This window comes from Hylaeus volcanicus, chromosome 1 (assembly GCF_026283585.1).
Source record: "Hylaeus volcanicus isolate JK05 chromosome 1, UHH_iyHylVolc1.0_haploid, whole genome shotgun sequence".
NCBI classification, from domain to species: Eukaryota; Metazoa; Arthropoda; class Insecta; order Hymenoptera; family Colletidae; genus Hylaeus; species Hylaeus volcanicus.
In genome coordinates, this window is record NC_071976.1 from 24,234,300 (window position 1) to 24,261,022 (window position 26,723).

The 26,723-nt window shown below is 41.6% G+C and overlaps 1 protein-coding gene across 7 annotated transcripts in view; it reads right to left on the bottom strand.

Annotated features, from left to right (window-relative positions):
- LOC128884216 (glutamate receptor ionotropic, kainate 2) overlaps positions 1-26,723 on the bottom strand; it is a 275,987-nt gene that overhangs the window by 61,949 nt on the left and 187,315 nt on the right. The gene's annotated exons all lie outside the window — the stretch shown is intronic.

Consider the following 26,723-nt stretch of genomic DNA (forward strand, 5'->3'; position numbering starts at 1 on the left):
TGGCTGAAGGGGCAGCTTTGAGGAGTTTTGTTGGGTTTCGCGGTGACCCGAGGTTTAAAAATAAAAATTTGGAAGTTTCTTTGATGATAGTTGGGGAACTCGTATGTTTTTCATGATCCTATGAGAGAGGAAATTAAAACAATATTGAAATTTTGTATTTACAAAAGTGATCACAGTGTCTTCGCCGTTGTATGACATCCTTAAATAACTATTTCGGAGACTGGTTTCATTATTGAAAAGCGGTTTAACGCCACTACGCCTTGGTGTCGTTTAAACAGCGTTTTTACGATGGGTAGTACGATCCATGGAAGTTACTGGACAGTAGGCCAGGCTAAACAATGTACAACGTACCGTTTCACTTTACGACTTTACGTAAATCGTCGCGATTCCGAAAGCACCGTGACAGAGAAAAAAGACCGGCAAGACATTTGGTTTGCAAAATCGATAAGAATTGTTCCTATCTCGTTTCATGCGTGTCAATTAACATTTATATGAACTTCTCCTACGTACTCCTTCGAAATGTACTTTTATCAGAAAGGATAAGGAAGATACCCAGTAAGACTTTGCACCTGGGAATTTTTACTCGCTCCTCAACGCTCAGGAAATGGTGATGGAACATCGCGAGAGCTAACACCTAAGCTTATTTCTAGCGATAGCCAGGAACAAGGGGTATAAAGTTTGCATTGAGAATGATAAGGAATCGATACGACTTTACGGTGGAACGAACCAGTTCGACGGCGCGGGTTTCCTCGGCACTCTTCGCCTTTCTTCCCGCTACTCGGGCTCCTTGTCGTTCTCGTCTCGCTCTCCCTTAACTTAATGCCATCGTGGAAGCTCCGTTCTCAAAAGGCTCGAACGGTCCAGCGCAAGCCGAGCAACGTCTCTTATTTCTTCTCCTTCGCACAGCTCTTTCTCCCGCCACTTTACTTGGCTCGTCACCGGTCTAGATGGCTTTCGAGATACCTTTGGAGATTGTCGTCCTCCCAAGAGGATAGGCTGCCCCGACCGAAAGATACTGTCGCGGAATGACTGGCGACAAGCCCGGTCTCACGGAATTTTTTAATCCTGCGGAACGAGAATAGGGGGGAGAGAGCGTGGTAATGCGAGAAGGATCGAAAACGAACGTCCCTCGATGAACGTTCCCAGAAACGAGATAAAAGATAGATGGAACCGGAGCCAATGGTTACGCAGGTAATAAACGCGTCCGTTACAATGTGACTAATGAGATCCTCGGTTTGTATGTATTGAGATTGATGACCGTACGCGGGCAAATAATATCGTTCCGCTGGATTTATTAACGCGTCGCGTTTGATGCGTTGATGAAGTATTTGCGTGTCGCGTATGGGTGATTTGGTTTCGGTGGTTGACGATCGTGGAATTGTATCCTGTGGACAGTGAAGGCTGTGATGATGGGCTTTCCCACGATTTTCGAACGATTGGAGGTAAGGGTGGAAAATGGCGGAAAAGTTCGAAATAAAAGTGAAAGAAGGTGGTGGAGTCGAGGATGAGGGTAGGAAAAGGTCGTTGGGGGTATTGCACACATGACGAGGCGTGTACGGGTAGTTCAAGGGATTGTGGGCATTAATGACGGAAACTTTTTACTTCTAACTTTTATAATCGACATAGGGCTCCGTCAAACAGCGTAAGCTATTTTTCATTCTGTTCGTCGCGTTGAAATTAGCTTCGTTGAATTTCGCCAAAGTTAGTTTAACCTGACGGTAAATGCTTTGCCTTCGTAAACGGCGCCCAGCAACAAAGTTTACCAAAGATAAAACATTGTTGGAGCGAATTAATATAGTTTTTACATCGCGATGGTAATTATCCGCGGAGTAAAATAATTCTGGAGTAATTTCGAATGTAATACAAGAGCTGGATTAATTGACTTCGAACAAATCTCAACTTCGATGAAATTGGTAAATAATTGATTTGGAATGATTAAAGAATAGAACTTTGTGCGAGTAATTTTTTAACGATCCATCAAAATAATTAATCCGAAGAATCCACCGATGAAAAGTATTATTTCTCGTAAGATTGAAAGTAATAACAATTTTTCAGGACTGCGGCTTGGCTTGATTTTCGAGGATAGTTCTAATCATCGAGTATCTTGTAGCAGAAATAGGTATTTGGTTGAAATTGCCCCTGTCAACATAATACTGCTTGGCTACTGATGTTATACGAGGTGCTAGATAATGGCCCTGCAGCCGGTTAAAATTACCCTATTTATTTCGCTTATCACTATTTTCACCACGGTTATTCCGACCGCCCACTTATCTTCTGTCAAATTTAAACTAACACTTTTTGCATCTAATACGTTGCTTCCTAGAGCTCCACATTTCCTGTAATTACAATGGCACGTTCATTTAGCACAGCGTAAGTAATTAGGAATTTAGTAATGAACGAGATAATGATAATTATTTACATATATTTTTATAAAACCGTAGACAGCTTTTATTATACTTTAATGACTACTGTAGGTTTAGGCAACTACTGTTCACAAACAAAGATTTACGTTTTGGTGGAACCTAATGGACTTGATATAGATATTGAAGTTTATTTAGCAATTTTTTGTTTGTTTCATTAAATCCAAATTCACTGAACCAAATATCAAAGTTGAATTTTCTAAAAAACAAACATTTCACAAGCTATACTTAACATATCTATGGTCGCTACCAATGTCCAACGATTGACTTATTCTAACTATCATTCCCGGTTTAGTTTCCCAACCCACAAGCGTCACCGAATACTATCATTCGTTCCACGCGATCAAACCCAGCCCAAACTCCCCTACGCTTACTTCGCGAATTAAATTTCGCACGTCTGTGATCTCCACCTAAATTCAAGCAATTGACCAACCATTATTCACACATTACGAACGATTCGCGCCGCGAACTGCGTTCGAACGTAGGAAAGGAAGAGGGCGAACGTAGGAAGCGCTTAGACGAACTCCTACGTACTCTAGCCGCGGGGGAAACTCGGCCAGACAACTCGTTCAGCAATTTGAAATTCATTTTGTTCAGGCAGTAAACTTCTGTCGTTACGGGCGTAAAGTTACGTTCGGCCATGAAATGTGCCAGAAATTTCTATCGCTTAAAAACAATCGTCCACCGTGAACGTGAAAGTAGCTCGTTTTCTTTCATGGAAAAGACGCGGTCCTGTACGGGGATGGGTGTCTCGATCGATTGCGCTCGTTCCAACGTCGATACGCGAACGGATATTCATTAATATAATGCAGAATTCTGTGAAAACATCGCGTTCACTGGGAAATGGATATTGCAATTTTACGTAATGGAAGACGCTGGAGCCAGAACAACGTTTAATCGTTTTCGACCGTCGGCCGTCCGTGATGCACGGTCGTTGCGGTGATATTTAAGGGTCCTTCTTTTTCTTTTTTCCCGCTTTCGAGTACATTGGATGCCAGCCATGGGCATTTCTCCTGAATACCGTGGTAAGTGTTCGCTAAATTTCGCGGCGTATTAAAGGAAAGTGTTTGATAATTTCGGTGCATAAAATGGTGAGGTGTGGAAAGGTGTGTGGAGCAGTGGCTCTCAGCCCCTTCGAGCTCGTAAAATCCATCAGGATTGTTATCATTTGATGGAAAGTAGAAAAGAATGAATGAATGAAGTAGTAATTGTGATTTTTAATGTAAATAAGAAGAAAGAATATAGGTAGTGCCTTATATCTGGCAGCTGGTGATTTTCTATTTTTGGCCCTCTTCGAATAATATAATGAAATAAAATATATTGAGCAGTAGAGTGATAACAAACAACTTTCTATCCCTGCATCTTTAATCAAGAATTGGCGTTATACAATAGAGCGAAATTATATTTCACGCCCAACGAGTAGAAACTCATCCGTACAACTGTTCGATCCAATAAACGTCGGGAATAAATCACTGTACTGCAATTTTATTCGTCAACTATTATTTGAATGGGATTTTGCTCACTCAGCTCTGCGTGAAGTTGGTCTCTCAACTGGAGGCATTTAATTCCAACCGATCGACCATCCAACAGTTTCGCGGTTTGGCATCGATGCGACGAGTTCTGACGTCCTCTTGAAACGAGTATCGATCAACAGAAGCAAGTCGTTCTGGCGTGAAGGAGGATTCGTATAAAATAAGCGGGTTTAATTATCAAAGATGGAACCTCGCAATGGAGGTACTTTTATATTTAATGGATTTTGCTTGGATTTCGATCGAGGCTTTTCGAGAAACTGGAGGACTTCGAAACGAGCTTAAACGTCAATCAAACGGCGTCGAACGCTTTGATAATCAATTCCTTTTACGAACTACCTGGAGTTGTTGCGGAAAATTTTGTCTCTAGTTTAAAACAGCGTCGTGGACAAGGTTCAGTGCCATTATAGGAGCTACATCGTTGACTTTGGGTTTGTAGATTGGTTATCAATTGAGGATTCAATTAGGTTCCAATCTGACGCGATAAAACCAGGTCCGAAGTTGTACTTTCTACTTCGATTTTATTTTCTTCTCAACGACTGTGGATTGCAACCCAGATTTTATCATTGAACGTGCAGGCGGTTCGTTTACTTTCAATGAACGTATATATCTATACGCATAGTATCATTAACGATACGCGACTGTCCTGGGCAGTGTTTATATTCTCCCTGGTTGGCGATAGCGATATCTTTCAGGTAAATTTATGCAGAACTTGGCTAAATGAACTTCAGCGATGTAAGATTATCGGCTACCGTGGAAAGCTAGCCAAAGGAGAGTGTCTCTAATATCGGTTGGCTTCTCGCATGCATGTCGGCAGAAACTTAATTTCCGGTCCGAGACATCCGTTAAATATGACCATCGTACATGAGTATACGCGTCGGTGTGTGCGAATGCCGATTTATGCAAGACTATCTGGAGACTAACGTAGGATGACTGATGCTGGGTGTTTGATATCGAGACTATGGAGCAGTAAATTCGTAACTACACAGCAGTGATTCTCAACTGGAGACGAATGGCTCTCCAGAGAGAAACGTCGTATTTTTTGAAGAATATGAGCAAAAGATCCGAAGACCAGGACTTCTGAATGGAATTAATCGTATTAAAAATATTACGTGAGAATATGCTGAGAAAAGTTTCTGTATTGTATTGAAATATAATTCCAAAATGTATATTCCAATTTAATACAAAGATATTTATATATGTGTATCTAGAACTTTGAAATTTGGAATTTGTACAATATCAAAAGGAAAAATTAGTTCTCGATTAATAAAAGTTCCGCATTAAAAAATTATCTACTCGTTTGAAAAGTTTGGAAATCATTTCCATAGATGTCTCGATGGTGATTTTCGTTGAAAGACTGAACGTCGATCCTCGTTGACCGGAAGTGACGCGGCGCTAGAGGTATCACGAGGAATTAATCAGACGGAACGAGCACGCCTGAATCTCCAAGCCCGTTAAATTGCTTCCGAGGCTTCGAGTTTGTCTTTTAATTAATTATTCTAGCCGCCCCGCGGACTCATATTTCCGGGATTGAGATGCTTAAAAACTTCTACGCGTTTGGCGAAAATTGATTTCGAAGTAGAGCTGCTGGGAACAAGTTGAGAAAGTACACCAAAATGAATAGCGAAACGGACTGTTGACCAAGAAGTTTTTTCGAAACTGGGAAAACAAATTTCTCGAAATAGATTGAAATTGATATTCAACATTTAGAGAACACTCGAGCTTGTGTACTTACCCGGGCTGGATTGCGTAATAGCGCCACGATGATTGTTTATCAACGAGAATTGTAGGTGTAAACAAATTAAGTGAGAAATTCCTCGCACCGTTTGCGGGGTATTCCAATAGAACGTCGGGTGGTATTTGGGTGCATCTATTTTTGAACAAATGCTGATTGGCTCTAGGAACGCGACCGAGATTCACGAAGCGGAGTATAGAGCGTTGAAGATACCCGAGCAATTCCAAGAATTAATCTCTCTAGACAGTTCCAGGGAATGTCCTTGCTTTAGTTGTAGGAATGCTAAGATTACGGCTATTACGTCTTGGATATCCCGAATATTGGCGGCATCCCCTTCGCGACTGAACTCAATTCGGTGGTAAGCTAATTCCGATTGCTAGAAGATAAAGCGGCGGAGCTTTATGACTTGATACTTGGGAGATTGATGCGTTTAGCTTTCTTAACGTGGAGGATCCCGAGAAGTTGAGGTCCCTGGAGGTTTTACTTTAAATATGCAACTTATCAAGACCGAGGGATCCCTCGGAACTGCGAGGAAGCTTGAATCATCGACCAATGGTATGATTAAATCGAGGACTTCAATTCCATTCAAAATTGAAGATTGAACCTTTTTGGTGACCTATGTGGATTCCAAAAGAATAATGTTGCTCTTTGAATATTTGTATAATTTATGATGAATATTATTAAGGATTGTATTATTTTTCAAGGATGAAATACATTTCTTGAAACTAACAAAAATTCAATAGTAGTGAAGAATGAAAACTTCATATATCCAATATTCGTATCACAATACACATACAGAAACAATTTTGATCCATTCCTCTTCTGACATAGCCTCGAAATATCCCAAAGAAATTTAATTACGAATCCTTACTGACCCTGTGTTCTCACATCGAAACAAAATAACTGTACATCAGCAAGCAGACGTCTCCGACAGTCTTCTCGAGTCCATCCAGAACGCTTAATTCTTTGTCAGATCCTGTCCAGGAGAATTTCAAGAATATCGTCGACGTGACACGCGTGTGCAAGTGCCACCACTCCACCAGACATCCCCTGCAGAATATACAGCCTTTTCGTACGGTCGGGCTTAGAAATATTCCACCGATTTACCGCCGCACTTCTCCCAGAGGATTTGTAGGAAGAAAGGCACAGCGTGCGCGACTTTGCTGTAACTGACGCAGTGATTCTCCCCCGGGGGGAGCCAGGGGTGACTAACGCGAGGACGGAGTCTCGGTTACCTCTACCACCCCTAAACCCTTTCCACTGTTGTCTCTATGGTTTCCCTTTTCCGGTTGGCGCCAGCGTTCCGGGCTGTCCGTCGAACGAACACGTCGACGAAAGGTGAAACAAGCCGAGACCAGCTAAACGAGCCAGCGTTACAATTAATGCTGATTCGCGAATGTGTACGCGTGTCCAGTCAAAATAATGTTTGCTGGTGTTCGCGTACCGGGTAACCAGGTGAACAGGAGCCATTAAGCTACGACCTATCCACCACGGGACCGATAAAACTCGAATTTTACTTGCATTTACATCTGTGGGATGATTACTGATTCACAGGCGAATGTATTATGATGCTTGTTTGGACTGGGAGAAAATTCGTCGTGTAATCGGTTCAGGAGGTGATTCTTCCTGCAAAAACACGTCGAAAATGTTGTATGATGTTTTTTTTATTGATGGCTTCGTTTTCAAGAAATTAGTGTTTGAAGATTGTCTTTTGTGATTGGGGCGTGTCTGACTAATGCAGGCTGTTTCTACTCGCACTCGTGGTAAGAAATGCTGGGAGTAACATCATACTATTTTTCTATTCAATTTACTATTTTTTGTAATGTTAGAATCGATTAAAGTAGATATTAGTAAAAATATACCAACAGTAATGCAAGTGGAGTTACCATATCATAATCAGACACATCGATCATCTTCTAGCTTTCTACCGGATCTACTGCGTCATGAATATTTAAAATTAATTGTCTCTTAATCGAAGGCTTATTTTGATGAAACTTTTTGTACATTTTCAAAATGAAAGAAACAAGTCAGAGGAGAATGCCGAGGTGTGGTAAAAGAAAAGAATGTAAGAAAAGAAGTTAATTAAAGAAACCGTAATTTCAGGTTTCCAAAGTTTCTCGACGGGACCAAGCAGAGAAGGCGCACGAACGAATTTTCTCGCCTCGCCCATAATTTTCAGGAAGACGCCTTTCCTGGCGCGAGTAATGATTGTTCCGGGATTCTGTTCGCTCAAATCGTGAAGTTTTATTCGCAGCAGAAACTTCTGCGTTGCTTGGAGAAGCTCGGAACGTCGAGTATTAAGCGAAAGCAAGACAAGTGCTCGTCCATTCGATCGCTGGCTCCGCGTCTACAAGAAACTTGTGGTATCCCGAATGTTTACCTGGAATGCCACTCCCTGGAGGAAAACGTCTCCCTGTTGCTTGATAACTGACATTTCTGTTCTTCTCTTCGTTGCTCGAAGAACAGAAAAATAAATCCAACCACGTGAAGTCGCTTCATGTACATTTTTGTAGTAGTCTTACATATGAGTATAATCTTGTATATAAATTATGTTCCCCTTATGTTCCTCATATAAAAATATGTTCCCCTTAAGGTATTTAATTATATTATTCTATTATTTCATTTTATTTAGTTTTCAAAGTATTTTAGTTTTGGCTTGGAAAAGCCGTCTAATTACCTGATGTATTAATACATCAAATTAAAGTACATCTTCCATAAATTTTAAATGGTTTCTTTAACGAACATTGTAAATGACATCTTTCTTCGCGAAATTCAAAACTGTATTTTTTAAAGGCAATTACACCGAGTAGTATCAAATCATAATTTCATTTCTCCGAAAAAAGCAATCAAACCCATCGCGCTAATACCCATAAAAATCCCTTATAAATCACAGTAAAATCTCTTACAGTTAAACAAATCGTTTCCCCTCTAAGTAAACAGTAAATCTACTTTGGACTCCCCAATCCATTCCGGTGATCGGAAACCGTATTCGACAAGAAGAGAGCCCGTTACGACACGGAATTCCAAAAAGGGCAACCGAAAAATCGTCGACGAGAGGGGAACGATTTGAAAGTAAAATCCGTGTAATGGCATTCGAAAGGCATCGTCGCGAATTAAATCCACCCCCCTCACGGAACGCGAGGAAGCTGTTTTCCTAAGACCTGGGTCGGGGTTTGAAATTACAATACCTCGCGGGCGTGAGAGCAGTCCCGAGCGCCTTCGCGAAAACGGATTACCATCCGTAATCGTGGAAGAAAAATATGAACCGTTCCTTGCTGTCGACGTGCCCCGAGACACGAGTCATTTGCGCGAGAGTAACGTTATTATTCGGCACTCGTTATCTCGGAATTCCTGGCGCGAAGTTGAGAAAGACGAACCCGCGATAATTTCAAGGGGTTGGGGGAGGGGGGGGAGAGGGTAGGAGGAGGAGAAGGAGGAGAAGAAGGAAGGTTGAAGCGTATTTCTTAGCAGTAGCCCAGGTCCTGCGGCCAGGACACGCGGCTACGACCGCCTTAACCGGATTCTTCGTTCCCGTCGTGTCCTCGACGACACCAAGAAAGTTGCCATAGTGTTGCCATGTCGGGGTGAAACAATGAGAATAATTTCTCTCGTTCCGTGTACCGTGGCGTGCTTTAACCGAGTCGGAACAATACGTGCGACGGAGAAAGATTCGCTCGTTTTGGGGAATATTTGACGCTGCCTAGTAGATTTGCTCTTCTTGACGTTACAGGAATTATTAACACCTGGCATACAGCGATAAGAAGAATTCGTGGAAAATAACTCGATACTTTGAGTTTTTATAGAGATATAGACACACCAATTACGAAATAATTGGGAACGCTCCAAATTGTGAATATACTTTTTATTATTTCACCAAATGTAATTGAATTAATTTTTCATTACCAGACTGCGGATTTTATGCACTTATGACGTACCATGATATATTTAACACGCATAAAATATACATAATGTATGTTAAATATATCCCATGATTAATGCAATAATGTCATAATTTCATTTTGCATAAGTGTATGTACTTTTTGGTTATATTTCACATGTGTCTATTATACGAGTTTAAGTGCATACAATAATATAATAAAATCGTAATTTCATTTTGCATAAGAGCTTTTGGTTATATTTCACATGTGCTTATTATTGTAGTTTAAATAGATATAATTCGCAGTCTGTTACGTGAACATCCTTTCCCCGCTCCAATTTTGAGAAAAACGGATACATCTTTCCAACGTGCTCCTCGCAGCTTGGCCCTTCCACGCTCGAAACTCGTGGCGCCTTAAAGTTCAAAGTGGCTGCTAGCCTGGTAGCATACGTCCATAGATTATCCCGAAGTTTGACTCGCGATAGTTGGTCGCAATAACTTCCTTACAATTGATTCCAACGGTGTTAGCGTCCCGCGGTAATGCAGCATTTGATATTTGTCAGGGTTCCTTCTGTCCCCTGCACCGCGTGATAAACGAGAGAGCCACGGTCTCCGCCCGTCGTCTTTATGCGCGTGCACGTGCCCCCGCTTAACTATGGCATAACTACTGGGTCGCCGAGCTGCTGACAAAGTGCATCGTACAAATACACAGTGCGAATGCGTGCGGTTATTTTTTAGAGGATAAGGCCTTTGAATACGGAATCCACGTTGCGAGCGTAATGCATGCATAAGGCTCGGTAGGACGGTTTATTACAAAGAAATTGTTCTACCAACTTTTCAGCCCGTTAGACAACTACTCTCGTCTATTCGCTGCGATTCCTTTCTTGCTCTCTCTCGATTCTCGTGCACGCCAGAGCGGGACGAAATCCTCGAAACGCGAACAACGTTGACACAAATGTTTTGGCCACGATGGTGTACCACAGCGGAGGATTATTTTTAGATATTCTTCAGAACCAAACAATGGACTTCATGTTAATGAAAATTAACTTACACAGGTTACTCTAAAATATATAAATAAGAAAATACTAAAAGAAAGTAGATTAATTTCGTAGAAAATAATAGACTATTGATCAAAACAAAATTAATATACTTTCACGACTCCAACCGTTATTTCCCTTATACGATTTATCATTCCTAATCACAGCAAATATAACTAAACGTCAAACACGAGAGTAACTTATCCGTTTGAGTTTCCTCTAAGTTTCGATGCTCGCCCACGGTTACTCTTGCGGCACACACGTCTAGATCGGGATAAGCGAGCAGCTCCCAGCGGAGCATGATCGTCGAAGCTACCGGAGAGGATAACTAGCTGTAGTCCGCCGGAGCGTTTCGTCGAATATATATCGCGGTGTGAGCACCAGCGAGCCAGCCATTGCACAATAAATATCGGCCCTCTCGTCGAAAGTGGCAAAAAATTGATACAACTTCCGCGTCGACGCGGGTCCCTGATTTTAACGTCTTTCCGATAACGCCCGTTTCGATCCTACCTACTGGCAGATTTAATGAACCGAGAGCTCCTCGATGTAAATATTGCCTCTATCGAAGATATAACGTAGACGAAAGCGACTGATCAGACGTGAAAGTTTGTGTGTAGACTGATTAAATTATTGGGAGGCACTGGAAAGAAGATTTTTTAGGTTTTAAGAAAATAGTGTTACTAGACTGTTAGGAAGATTTTTTATAAGGAGTTTGTAAATAAAGAATTTTTCAAAAGGAGCATTTTTCATAGGATTTTGTTCTTTTAATTGGAATATACTACGAGAAGCCTTTGATATAGATGAATAGCCTTCTTAAGCAATTAAGAAGACTTCTTATAAAAATGTTTTTCAAAAGAAGCTATCAGATTTTATTTTTAATCAAATACAAATGGTATGGAATATATCCCATGCTTTTTATTTGAAATGAAAGTACTCGTGATTGCAATTAATCATGAAAGAGGTCGTTCCTTTTGAGAAACCCTTTAAATTGATTCTAGGCTGTTTACGCCTCGAGAGAAAACTGCAATCAGGACATTTTTAGAATATCCAATGTTAGAAGTTACTTATGAAAGTAGAAAATTTAGAGTAGACAATGTGTGCCATTTATAATTATAAATTACTTACAAATTATACACTTAACTCTCTCGAAGAAACGTCAAAACATAAAATAAATCCAACAAGATATTCACCAAAGAAGTTTATCGAACAAAATTAAACGTCTTCTCCCACAAAAAGAGAAAAAATCGATGCAATGTCTATCATTCCAGACGAGTTACTCTCTCGTTGCGTTTCGTCTCCCGTTCTCGAGTAGTTCATGGTACAGTTCTCAGGTACCTGTCTGTACCGTGGCACCTGGACGGACAGCGCTACAGCGGAAACACGACGTTCAAGATGGCTCGCGCGAAATGAGGTTTCCATCAGTTAGTTTGCAAATTTGCCAAAAGTTACTTCCGCCCGAGTTTCGTCCCGGTTGGATGACGGGCCAGCGCTCGAACTCGCATTAGCACGATCGTGGGTAAACTTTTCTCTCATCTTCGAACTGGCACAGCAAAGACATTCCTAGCTGGGAACTGTTGAAAGGTTGGAGGCTCCCTCGGTTGCATCGTCCCCGAAACGAGCACACGTGCTCGTCTTTTGGGCGAGGGAAGGAACTGCGTAAGGTCTTGGATGTGTCTTTCGCAGGCGTTATCAGAGACTGGTTTCCTTTTGCTTTCGCGCGTGTTCATTGTTAAGACCTGCATTCAACGTTCGACCTGATGGGAACACCTTTGAATTGGTGTCTGAGATAACAGCGTGTTGTTACGGTATCTTAACGATGCTGTTGCAACTTAATACGGAAGAAAATGATCACTCCTTGAGGGAAACTTCGAGCACGGTGTTGTAGCTGGTGCATTCGCATTTTTGTTGTAGGGGAAATGAGGTTCCTATATTTAACCCTTTGCACTCTGCCCCATCTCGTTGCAAAATGTGCGAACAGGAATCGCATTACATTAAATAGTCTAACTTTGAAAACGTGTCTTTTTTTTTAACCTTAACTAAAGGAACTATGTAAGATTTAGTAACTTGTATCTTAAATTTGAGATAATAGCCGACCATGAAAGGGAATAGAAAGACAAGTCCTCTTCACTTTTACGTTTCATCGAGGCAAGTACTCGGAGTCCCCGTAAAACTCTAGTTATATTTAAGACAGAAAAACCACGAAGGAGGAAAAGAATAATGCGTTCGTAGCTCGCGCTAAACCAGGATTTGCTCGCGCGTTAACGGCCATCGGAACGCGCCGACTACATGACTTATTGGAAAAAGCTGTCCACGTGACACTCGCGCCTAGCGGAATGAAATACCGCGGACACGATATTCTCACGCCCACGCGAGCCTGAAAATTCCACGGCCACGTTCAATTTACCACGTGGATATTGCTAACATCCATCACTAGCCTCGAGAACGTCTCTCAGGGATTCCCGCCCCGGCGACAATACGTCATCCAGTTGTTCCTTTCTGCAATCGTTTGATTGGTCATTTTCACGTGCTTTCCTAACTATGTATATGCCGTCTTTCCTGATTCGAAGCGTGACCTCGATTTTGCCGCGATTTTGTTACCTCTCACAATGGCAAAATGGGATTATGTATGCATGCATCGCGAGCACCTCTCCGAGAGATCCTAGCTGATGCAGACGCGATTATTCAGGGACGAGGTAACCGAAGTAAAACCGTGGTTCCTTTGAAGTTTTCGTTTTCAATGCATCAGAATGCAGTTACTCTCGAGCCGTGGGAACGGGGTCGAATGTAACGGTAATCACATTGGCGATGTTCCTGAAATATTGTCATTCGCCAACTTTTATGATTTTTGAACGTCGATTTTGTGTACTTTGTGTCTGTGTTCTGGACGAGCCATGAAAGAGTGAACAGTTTCTAAATCAATGGGAATTTTATTTCAAGTATTTCAGAAGTTATTTAAATAGCTTTAGATTGTTAATAAAACTATCTGCTTCCATTCCAGAAATCATTAGCCTGTGAGTCAAAACATCGCGAAATCAGAGACGTTAAGATTAGTTTAAGCATTTTGTGCCCCATTTGTTTGATTGGCGTCACGACTGTTCGAATGGAACGATCAAGGGTTACATAATAGCCTAGGATACGAACAATTACTAAAGGAATTATAAGATTCGAACAGTTCGAATCGGTCATGAAACTGCAATGAAGCCTCCCGGACATTAGATTTAATGAATTTTCAAGTTTGCGCAGCGCTTTCGGTTTAATGAACCTCGTAATTTTCGAACTCGAACGGTATTCGGAGTTCCACCGTATTAATCCCATAATCGTTATTGTACTTATTGACACGGGAGCTGGCAAATTCAGCGAGTCGTTATTGTTTAATACATCGCGTTTTATCGTCGAATATTGTTACCATTCGCGAAATAAACGAGTTCGACCCTTTGGGTGGGGCGGACGGCGGGCGTTTAAAACCGTGCATACTATAATCCACCACCGTGGTAGTATTTATCACGAGCAGTCATGGCCCGGTGGATTTAAACATTTCGCTGTAATTTTACACCGGTATATCGCGCAGTACGCGCAGTTGGAGCGTGAACCGTTCGAATCGAAACCGAGAATTTTTGCCACCCCGTCGACTCTGCAAATACGTTCAATGTCTACTCAATAACACGGCAAAGTGCACCTTTTCCTGTAAGATTTCTCCTGGCTGCCTGAGGACTTCCACTGTGACTGCGTACGTGTATTGTTTATCTTATGATTTCTCCCTCCGCGATGGGTTGTCCCGCGGTAGTTGCACTGCACTTGACAGAGCATGAACAAATTTTCGCGACACTTAAAAAATAAGGTCTACTAAAATTTTCGACAAATTTAGCTTTACCAACTAGCTTCTGTATAATCAAATCTTCCCTTAACCCTTAGCAGTCCAGAATTTCTGATTTCAGTTCATTTCTGTCAAGTCTCACTCGATATACGACAGCAAAAGGTTAAGATCTCAAAAGAAAAATATTTATACGTGTGTCTGCTTCGACACTTCTATTATCTCCTCGGGACGTGCATTACAACCCCCAGCTACTCTGTGTCTGCACACGCAATATTTGCAACTACACGTCGGAGGGGTTGACGGTAATTTAAAGTTCCTCGAAGAATCGGAAGGGAAGCGAGTCGTCGAAGAAAAGTTTTCTAATTAATCGAACGAATCCGCCTGATAACGGCGCGGCTTCGTTGAAAAATTCTATCTTGACGTCTGCGGACCCCTTTGGGGTGGAGGGAGGGGGAGAGGGCTAAATCCGAAGATGTTGATCGGGATTGCAGGCTGTACGGCCAGACAAGGCGATGGTGGCGCGGGAGGGATCGTTTCCCTCTAAATCGTACGGTCCTCGTTCTAAATCAGATCCCTCCGGCGTGGCTAGCACCCTTTCGAGAAGCTATCGGGAGCTCGTTAAAAAGAAATTGCCCCCGGAATCGATACCCTCAGGATCATGGAAGTTCGCGGCCATCGGCGGGAGTGAACGAGCGGCAGAATGCAACCGGAGGATCTATATAAATTAAGACGGCTATAAGTGAACGGAGGAGGACAGAGGATCTTTCCTTCGCTTCTTGGGATAGGGAGAAACGAGAATTAGATGAAGAGAGAGGCGAATCGAAGGGAGCGGAAGTCTATCTGTCGACGACAGCTGCTTCATCGGCTTCTTCGACTAGCAATGCAATCTAAGGTGACGTCCCGCGATGAAAATTGTGGTAGGAGGTGCCTCGAATTACGAAGTCTCATGGTGATACACCAAGTCCTTCCCTTAGGTCTATCTTATCTACTCTCTTTTTAGTATTAGTCCCTGTTAAGAGCTTCTGTTAAGAACCACTCTGAGTTCTGATTTACAATATACATAATCAACAATATAAAATACTTAATTTACGATCAATTTAAAGTGGCACAATTAGCTGGCCCTACGATAAATAAACGTTCCTTGTGCATTAAAAAACTATAAATATTACAAATATGTAGTGACTTCCAAAGCATTGCGCCATTCACAACTTGACCTCGTGACCCCAAAGCCAAACATTTTTATTATTCAGCTCTTTTCACGAAAATGTTTCCAACTGTCAGCGCTACGTTTCTGGCAGCCTTCTTGGACGGGGTGGCGCGTTAAAATTCAATCCAGCAGGATTCGACGAGACGCTGAACGCAGAACGATCGGCTCCGCCGGAACTGGGACTAGGTAAATAAGGTGTGAACGATGAGTTATCGCCACGCGAACTTTCCCGCCTCATCCGTTACCCGCGTCGAATGAATTCTTCGGGCTGCTGGTCCCCCCCGGTGTGTCCTGACATCGCGTGCCACCGTCGGAAGTCTGCAACGGCTTTGCCCGCGCCGTTAGGCAGTCAGAATGAGAAATGGTTTCGGGGGTTGGTGGCTGCGTGTGAGTTACGCCTCGTCGAACAGCTTGTTGAGACAAGCGGCGAGTTTAGCGTACGTAAGCCAAAGCTCACGGTTCACTGAATCACGAACCAGGGCGTTCAGAATCCGAAGATGACGAGTTCCTATTGCGCGACATCGAGTGCGGTGCGGAAAACCAATGGGGTGACAAGATGTACAGCTATTGGGACGAGGTAGCTATTTGGATGTTTCCTTGGATGTAAGTCTTGGATAAAAGGAAATGTAAAGGATTAATAACGAGACAACGGCGAGATTCTTGCTTGGAGAAGAATATGAAATTTAATTTAGAGTAAATTCTGTTATGTGCGGTTTTATCGTGAAGCGAACGATAAGCGAGATATAGGACACCCCAAGCAGAACATCCCCCAAACGAGAAATTTGATATCTATGTCCTTTTATCTCGGTTAGTATCGAATCTATCAAAAATATCTACAGAATGAAATAGCTTTAAAATTTAAGTTTAAATAACTTTTGTTACACACATTTTTCTGTGAAAGTACTGTGGAAGTACAATTTATGCTTGGTGGCTCACATAACTACCTCACCAGGCAAGTACTTCGTTACCTCATTAAGCAAGTTTCTTATTGGACTTGAAGCATTTACACAACCAGGATTTTTGCTTAGCTGATCGATCAAGTATGCAAGGATCGAAGACTTCCAATCAAAGCAACCCAAGCCCCTGATCCTGGATATTCCCACGGCCATTCATCAGTCTTAAGAACGCGATTACGATATGTCAATCTCCACCAAGCGGGATCAGCCTTCAAAAACTTTTGATTAAACTTCTAATTTCTCCAGGCCATGAACTAATAATGCTCCTTCCAGAGTGTATACGTAGTCTGACATTCTCGCGAATAGCATGACTTCATTCCGTGCCAGACGCGCAATTCCATAAAGCGTCCCAAACAGAATGCCAAGGTACCACCACTCTCGTGAATTAGAAAACTCGAATATCGACGGTTTTCAACGCGTCAGAAACTCGAGTCGACAAACTGAAATTAACTGGATTTCTTCGAAGGCAGGGGTGGAACACAGTCAATATTACTCTTAATCACTCGTCTTCTCGAAGTCGACAGAAATCAAGTTCGTTTGTTGTTTTCCAAACTTTCGCCGAAGAAAGGAAAGTACATTCGGCGATTTGTTTGCTGCGAGATAATTAGCCTCGGAACTACGACGTGGCAGTTTGAACATCCATCCAGACGAGGTGGAGACTTCTCTCCTCGACAACTAATTCCGTGAGATCAAATTTAATTATTGAAACGGCACACCTCCGTCCTGGAATCTATTCTTACTAATTCCAATCTGGGCGAAGCGACTTGATTAAAGCCGGTATGCTCCACGGCCACATTGTCCAGCGATTGACGATTTTATCGCGGAAAGTTATAGGTCTGCTGGCCCGTGAATATAACGAGGCGTCGTTCTCGATACGTTCCGTGAACACCGACTCGAGGAATCGACTTCTGGGTAGAAGCGGTAGCAGTTAAAGATTATATAAATTCTTGGCCTTTCTTAACACATTCATTATTAGGAACGATAGTTTATTATGCGTCAAATTTAATGAAAGTACAAAAATAAATTGGTATACAAATTGTATTTATACGTGAGTACAAAGAAGTAGAAGACCACTTACCGTATAATTAAAAAAAATTATCATATATCATATATACGTCGTTTACATTGTACGAAACACAGGAATTTTTATTCGTCGCCCAGGATAAAATTATTTCAACCCTGCAGGATATCACCGAGTAAATCCTGAGCTGGCAGGAGCGAAGGCGCAGCGAAAAGCCGGTTCGCGACAGAATTATTCCCCGTGAGTGGATTTTCGGGGCTGTCCCGCGACTACGTCCTCGAAGCCTGGAGGGAGACTAATACAAACGAAGGGTGGGCCGAGAGAACCCCCTGACGGATTCGCTGTTCCGTTTAATCGCCTCTTTTGTTTTGCCGCTGGCTGGGTAGTCGCGCCGCTCTCCCACGAAGAAACTGCGTCGGAGCGAAAGGGGGTTGGCGTGGAACGAGACAGGGGAGACAGTTATATTGCTGCTCGAACTGGGTCAGGTGAAACTGCATCGGAAGTAAACCGTGAGAGAGTAATGAAAATTCACCGATGCAATCGAAAGCGCGTTCTTTTTTTTTGGCTGGTCCATCTAGTCCACTCGCCATCTCGTATCTTTTTCTGGTGGACGACTACTGTTTACCTTAATTCTGTTGCCATGAGTTCCTTTCATTCGGAATTATGGCGATTTTTGTGGCGAAAAATGCAGGCAGATTATACGAATTTAAATGATGTCAAAGTGGGAGTTATTTAATGCAATTTACTTCATTTTTTAACCCATTCACTGCCAGGAAAATTTAAAGCGTTTTGCCTTGGTCGTCGTGATTTAATAAGATGTGTACTACTTTGATAATAAAAAGTGATATTAAATTTGTTGTTTGAAAAAGAAAACTTACGATCTTCATTTGCAATAATTCGTGACTCAAAAAAGTATAAACTCATTCATTGAGTAATTGCACTACGAGACATCTCGTAGTTGGCAGCTGGTATTGCAATGATAATGTAATCATGACGTACTTTATCATCGGTTCGTTATTCTTACCCCTAAAATAACATCCTCGCTACCAAAGCATTTAAAAAAAAAAAAAAAAAAAAAAAAAATCATCTCTTAACGCCCAATCACGGAAACTCAAAGAAGACTCAAAAAAGAACTTTTTCATCGCCCAGACTGAAATCCCCCCCCCCCCCCTCGAAATTAAGCGAACGAGGTGAAGGAGAAAATGGCGTTCGTGCGTCGACGAGAGGCACGTTTTTATTAGAAAGCGAGAAGGCCGACGTTTCCCGTGAATTTGCATGTTATGAATAATTATGAAGCACGGTATGGCGCGAACGGGGGCGGGGTCTGAATCTTTTTTACGGAAATCGCAACTTAGATGTAAGAGACATCGGAGCGTGAAAAAATGCGAAGCACCCGTGGCATCCCTAGGAGGGGTAGCGCGTACGCGAGTGAGAAATAAGAGACAGACGAGAAGTCAAGGACCCGTGGCAACGATAAAACCGCGAGATTAATCGAGCTCGTTGTTACGCCCGAGTTGACGAGTTTATTCACGGAAGCTTCCTTTACGTTTCCGCGGACTGAAAGCGTCGTTTGTAACTGCGTGATTTAATAACCGCGCGCTCGGCAGATTATTCGCTGGTGAGGTTGTCGCCGTTTGATTCATGGCTCGTCCTAGCCAAAGTAAACCACTCCGTGGCTTGTTCCTCGTCGTACTTTAATCGGAAGCAGCCATCGCGGGGCCCTCCGGTATGCCTGTTTGAACGAAGTTTCCCATCCGACGGCATGCTTCGGTTCAAGTGATGCGCAGCAAAAATGTTTATCGAGCCTACGAAAACATGAGAGCTGATTGCTTTTAAGTGACCAAACAACGACTGATTTTCGTTCCACTTTGACGAGGGGAATGCCTTGGATGTCGCACACGTTGACGCCTGTGTGTGGTCGAGATGGTTTTCTGAATGAGTTTTGTTAGGTATTCTTTGCTTCAAAATGAAATATTCGAGAATGGGTCACGAGTTACATCAGAAGCAGGTGAGATTGTTATCCAGATTATAATTGTAGATATCGAATGAAAGGTAAAAGATATTCGTTAAGCTTTTTATTCAATGAAAACTGGAATTTAAATTGTAAAGTGGAATATTTTTTTGATTAAAAGAATAAATTGACACCTGTTGCAATTTCGCTTTTAGCTTCTGTGAGAATAACAGGTTTGAGGATTGTATTTACAATACTTTATAAAATTAAACAAATAATTTGGGCAACATGTTGATTATTTTATATATATGGAATAATATACGTATAGAGTCAAGTGTATATATTGCACAGACAGAATAAGATATTCAGGCCCATATAATAAATAAAAGTACCAAATGTATATAAACATAGTATTACATCGTTAATGCTATGACATTTACATAGAAAAGAAAATGTAATAAAATGTAGACACACGATACGATTACTGTAGGCCACTGAAATGTCTAATTGGATTGCAAGTCAGACGTCTGCATAAAATTACTCAAACTTCTCCAGATCGGTTCAAGGGTTGCTCGTAACTCCAATACCAGAATCTTATTTCCTCGCCGAGGCAACTTCGACGACGATAAGCCACAATATTAGTAAGTCTTCTCCCTTCGATGCTTTAGCCGAGCTTGATAAAAAGATATATTGCCAAAGTTTGAGGGAGCCCGGGAACGTTCAACTCTCAACCGAAGCGCTCGAGATACGTTTGCTCGAGAGCATAAATGCTTTGGGTGCCTTCGATGGCACTTTTATTACCATGGGGAGGAATCGTCGACGACCCTTCTACGATCACCCAGAAGAGCTGTCATTGTGACTTCGGAGGATCACGTGGCAATACCATAAGTGAAATCTGTGTATAAATCTCCGACTTTCCGTGTCAACGTATAATTCTTCCTTTCCCGCATTTATTTCATCTTCCGCTGTGAAACAATATTATACGAGAAATACGAAAGCAACCAGCCACCCCGAAGACCAGCTTAAATGACCACCTTAAATGAAATTAAATTCGATTTAAATGGATATCGTTGGATTTGAATATCAGATACAGTCAACCCCCTAAGTATCCGTGGCCTCTATGTCTATTGAAGAAATTTATCTAAATTAAATAATAGGCTTGATGCTTCCAAATAAATGTTTCGTTATAAATATGTACATCTGTAAAGTTTATTTATGTCCATATTTCTAATGAAACATTTGTTTGGAAACGTCACACCTCTGTCATTTAATTTAGACAAACTTCTTCAGTGGACATGAAGGGTACGAATAAGTTATGGAGCTGACTGTATATTCTCTTGATGTACACAGAAGCTTCTCGACAGAAAGTCCACCGACAACCCTCTCTGCTGACGTTGATTTCAAGCCGCGTACTCATTTCTCCAGCAATCGTATCCTCCTTAAATATTCACCGTCCGTTCAAGGTGGGCACGTTTCGTTTCCGTTCCCAGCTATTTTTCAATAATTCTCCAAGGGCCAGTAGGAAAGGAGAAACAAAATCGCCACCGAGATTTCGCGGCAGAGGCAGCAAGCTGGAGCTGATCACTAATGGAGAAGAGGAACGGAAGGAAGGGTCCAGGCCGCGGCATAAGTAATTGAAACGTTTCGAAGCAAGAGGTTTCCAGGGCGTTCTGCTCGTTCAGTGGCTGGAAATCGGCATGCGGCAGGGTACGATAAGAAGTCTTCCAACGAAAGCAAAAAATCTCGAATGGAACTTCGACGCCGTGAACTTCGAAATGGCGGCTGTGGCCTTTTCGGTGTCCTAGGAACCACCGCAGATGTTACGTCACGTCCACGAAACGGTGGTCTGATTGATCAAAGGGAATTCCTCCAGATGAGTATCCCCCAGCCGAGGGATGCCCTCGTTTTTTCCCTCTCCTTGTCCCGCGCCCGTTTCTCCAACGTCAATTACGCTCATCGGCGGTTTCGAAATGAAGGCACAGCGCGGTAAACTTTTTCCTCGGAGGAACGCGCGCGTACGTAGTTCGGGGCAAAGGTACCAGCAAATTGGATTTTCTGGCTCCGGGACTTTTATTTCTCCTTGTGCCGTTTGGGGGGGAAGGGGGGGGTGCGCTTCGATCCAACCTGGAGGGTACGCCCGTGAAAATCACGGATGAAACAGTCAGACTATAGGGACCAGCTTCGTTCGTTTAAGCGCGGATACCCTGGCAAGTTGGGTAAATGGCCTTTGTTAAATTTTTGTAGCGAAATGTGAAACGTTTGATAGCATGGTGTGTTATCTGTATCTGAATATGGAAATAAGTTTGAACGGAAGTGGGGAATTAATTGAAAGTATTGATTTCATTATTAAAATGTTACAAATAAGCTGAGGTCTTTTCTCTACGTGGAGCTGGTCAAGACTAACCGACAAACGTTATAAGAAAAAGGTAGAAAGAATTTCTAGCAGTATACACTGTAGTTTTTGGACTGCAGTGACAGACATACATGTACATTGTACGTATATTCTCAGTACATTTATTTTTGCAGTAAAACAAAATGTTAAATTATAGTAAATATTCCAACAAGTTTTAATAATCGAGGGATGTTATCAGGAGTAGAGTTATGTACTTTTAAGAAATATTTGTTTTTATATAAAAACATAAATTACTCATCGCGGAGCTCATTACGAAAACTGGTCTTTTGATTTCTTTCTTTGCTTTCATATTTGCCGAACGGAGGGTTGCGAAAAGTATTGTTTGAATTCATTGTTTAAACTTCCAACATTGTTTTGAGGGAAATTTTTGCAGTCCTGAATGAACGAAGAAATTTAATTAAAACGGAATACTTTCCTCTGTAATCTTCCTATGACTCGGTTTGCGTTCGAAAAAAGCTTTGAAAATGTTTTCTACCTCCTTCGCGGTTTTGCGACTGGTTTCGTGGAAATCTGTGAGAAATACGTGTTGGCCAGCGATGTTTAGCGAATACACACGGTTGAAGCCTGAAATTTAAGGAAATATTAGGTGGACTGGAAAGTGATGCCGTTTTTTCAATTTAAAATACTTGTTTATCACTCACTACCTCATTGATTTTTATCCATCTGATATTCACAATTTTTACACTAAATGGCAAAAGGCTGTTGATAACGAGGGCGATTACATAATTGATTAAAAAAAGGAATTTATTAAAAATTTGTTCGAATTTAATGTAAAATAAACGACATTACTTTCCAGTCCACCTAATAATTCATCCATCGACCATTCTGAACTTTTTCAAACATCTAGTAGCTTACTTCTCTGCAAATTCATTTAATTTTCTAAATATTATTGTACCTAGTGTCTATCTATCCTAAACTCATCTTCAACGAAGTGACCTAATATATAAGTTACACAAAGTATCAGTGACGTTCCTTACATTCAACAAATTAAAAATATCCCTGCGTTTTCCTTCGATAGTGTACTACTCGAGCAGTCAATCGAGTTTTTCTGAGCTCTCTAAACTAGGGACGTGTGGCTATCGCCAGCAACAAGGAAAAATTGAAAGTACGTGATGTTTCCACGAAAACAGAAGCCTGTGACACAGAAATTGAGTTTCTCGGTGCTGGTAAGAACACGAGGACACAGAAGACACAAAGACGGAAGCAGACGGTCGGTGAAAATCGAGTCTTCCCAAGGGAGCACACGTCCGTGTTAGTATTGCGTTCGACCAATGGGAGAATCGATAGTGCAGAATTCCAACTTGTTATCTATTCTCTATCGATGACGCAACTGGAGTTACGAAACAATTTACGCGTCTCAGGATCTCAGGAAACTTTGCCTAACGTAACGAACAACGTGCTTGTTTTTTCCAAAGAAGTTTGATAATTCTGTTTTTCGATACAATGATTCTTAATGCATTCCTGGGAATCGTTCAATTTAACCAGTGTAAATTTCAACTTTCCACATATTTATCACACAAAGGTTATATTATACGAACACAAGACCAAAGAAAAATATGAAAGAACTCCTTAAGTATGCAAAAGGATAACGCTGGCAACTACGAGATGTCTCATAGTTCAAATTGATTGCAATTACTCAAGGGGTAAGTTTGTAGCCTTTTGAGTCACGAATTATTCCACAAGAAGATCGCAATTTTTCTTTTTAAAACAACAAATTTAATATCACCTTTTATTATCAAAATACTAACCTAGGTTACACATCTGTATCAGATCTTGACGCCCAAGGCAAAACGTTTTAAATTTTTCTGGCAGTGACTGGGTTAATGCTTCAAAATGTGACCTCCTCAACTAGCCACTTGATACCACGCCAAACATACACCTTAACAAGCGAAAAAGGAACCATAAATGCGAATCGTTCAGGAATAAATCAGAAGGCCATTTTGCGTAACGGGCCCCCTGAAAGGTAACACCCACCTCGCGAATTATTTTCGTCCTCTCTGGAAACGAGACGAGCGATGGCAAGAGAAGATGAACGCTTGTGACCAGAAACGCGATACCCTAGAGGCGAGCGTTCGCCAGAGGGCCCCGTGGATCCACGGCCAAGGGGTCAACACAGGGAACCGTCGACGTCAGAATACGAAAGGAGATGGCAAGCATAAACAACATCCTCGCGATGCATTCAATACTAAAACACGCCTGCGCGAACACATGCGCGCACACACACGTGGAGCAATGAATTTTAACTTGGATGGTATACGTCGTGCGGCGTGTCGGCCAGAAAATCTAACTGAATTTATTCAAATCCCTATCGTTTTGCCCCTCGTGTCACGGGCCAGCCGCAATAAGTCACTGTCGCGGTTGGGTTTTATGAATAATGCAACGCGCGGAGAGGGGGAAACTTATTTTCGCGGGAATACGGACAAGATAGCGAGAGATCGGTACGCGGGCGCAAAGATAACCGCGTGGGTATATTGTCTTAACGCCGAAGGCTCTTGTCAAGTGTGGCTGACATTGTACGACTCTTACTTCGCCTTCGCAATCCGGACCTTGTCTGGTTTAGATGTGTCGTCAAGATAATTGTTGTTTAAAGTCTTGGACCAATTGCGAGAACCTGGTAAAATTACACAAAGATCACGATTCACGGGATTGAGGAGGAAATCGCTCTTTTCTCATCGATGTCTCGTTGATATTTCATGATTTTCACTCAAAGACAAATTTTTTCTTATTATAATCACAAAATGAACGTATGTAACATGTTCGACTGGTTCAACAAGGTAGACTACACATAACTGAAAAAATGTACGAGAAATAATTGTATGTATGAAACTCTTTCACGTACAAAGTTTCATTGAAATCTCGCCGATTCAATTGCACGTAAATCAATCTCACCATGGAGGCTACAGATGAATGATACTCATTCAATTACAAATACTACAACTTCGAAACTTCCCAATAATGTCGTGATTTAATCCACAAAAATTAATAGATCCCACTAAAAAATGTAGTCTTTATTTTGCCAAATAAACGAGATTCGTATGAAAATACTTGGAACAAGCTTGATCATCGACACCGGTCTCCGCGTGATACACGCGGTCGTCGAAGCGTTAACCAGACTCTCGTACCAGTGACGGAATGGAGACGAAGACGACGCGTGAAACGCAGTTGACACACTTTCCGTCGGGATCGATACGTCACCCACACCATGTACGCGTAAGAAGAGCATTGTGGCTTTGGCTGATGACGAGAGAGCGTCGTTTAATTCGCAATGGTGTATTCTGTGCGAGGGAAACGCCATCGATCGACCACACAGCCGATGTTGCACCTCGCCTGTTAACGCAACGACAACGTCGATCATCAGGATCGCTAAATTTTCGAGGGGATGCGTGATTGTATCTACGACCTTCGATCACGCTTTCCACTGCTCTGAACGCATTTGCAGCGACGAATGCTTGATCCCTGAGTGCTTCAGACAGACGTCCGTTTGGTATATTTGCGTACAACCGCTATTGTCATTAACCTTATCCCCCCTGTTTAGAACGTACTAAAGAGTTTGTTCATTTCTTGTATAATCCTCGGAAGCCTCTAGATGTTAATAATGCAATAAGTATGTATATTTTTATATTCTTTCAATAATATTGGAAATCTTTATCGATTCTATTGGTAGAAATATTCTACATAACCGAAGCAATGAAGATTATAAAATTATAGAAGAATGATAATTATTAATTGTGGTTTAATTTGAAGGCAACTGTAAACTAGTACACTATCTAATCCACAATCAAGTAATTCGTATCAAAAAATTGTTAGCATCCTTATCAAAGTCAATTTGTCAACTTCCCATTGTCTACGCATTTTCTACTCATTTTTATAAATAGTATACATCCTAGAAGTCTATATAGGAGGTCTATAAAATTAGAATGAATGAACGAACAAAGAGCACAATGCTTGTTAGCCACGCTGCGCAACGTATGATAGATTGACTGCGTTTTGCGAGCGATCTCGATGGATCCTTCATACTCGGACAGTTTTATTGGCCGATATTCCACGAGTAAAATTTTACCCACGAGCAATTCCAAGCGTGGATGTTTCGCGGTTTAAAAACTGAATCTTGAAGTTAACAGCCAGCGCTCTCAGGTAGATATGGCTAACTTAATAGGACTTCGCGGAAGTTCACCGCGTGAATAATAGATAAAGTCAAATTTGCAAGAACGCGGTCGCCCGTGGTGGTTTGCGGATGACGAGAATCCACGCTATTTAACAAGCTGAGAGGCGTTTAGATCTCTGCGTTCGGGGATGTTAAATCCCATCTATTAACATGCTATGCGAATTTTAAATGTCCAACTGGAATCCATCAAAAATAAAATATATGGCGACTTTGTTATTATTTTTGTGTGGAACGACTATTTATTTACGCGCAAAGGCACAGGTCATTAATAATTTATTATTAATGGGAGGCATGGATTCCATGAAAGCAGAAATTTATTTCTTGATATCATATTAATTACTACAGATATATCAAATGGATATTTTTATATGCACAGATGAGTAACAGAAATATAAATTAAAGTACGGCTTGTCTTGTAAATATTGTAACGTGTATTATATTTTTGATATTCTATATATTCTTGTATATTCACGTGTTCTTCAAAGTCAGTGGTCCACAAAATAGTGGCCCTTCATAGACACTCTGAATGTTCATATTTAGCACAGAATTCCTCGAATTTTAGAATAAACATAAATTTTATGGAAACATTAACATATAA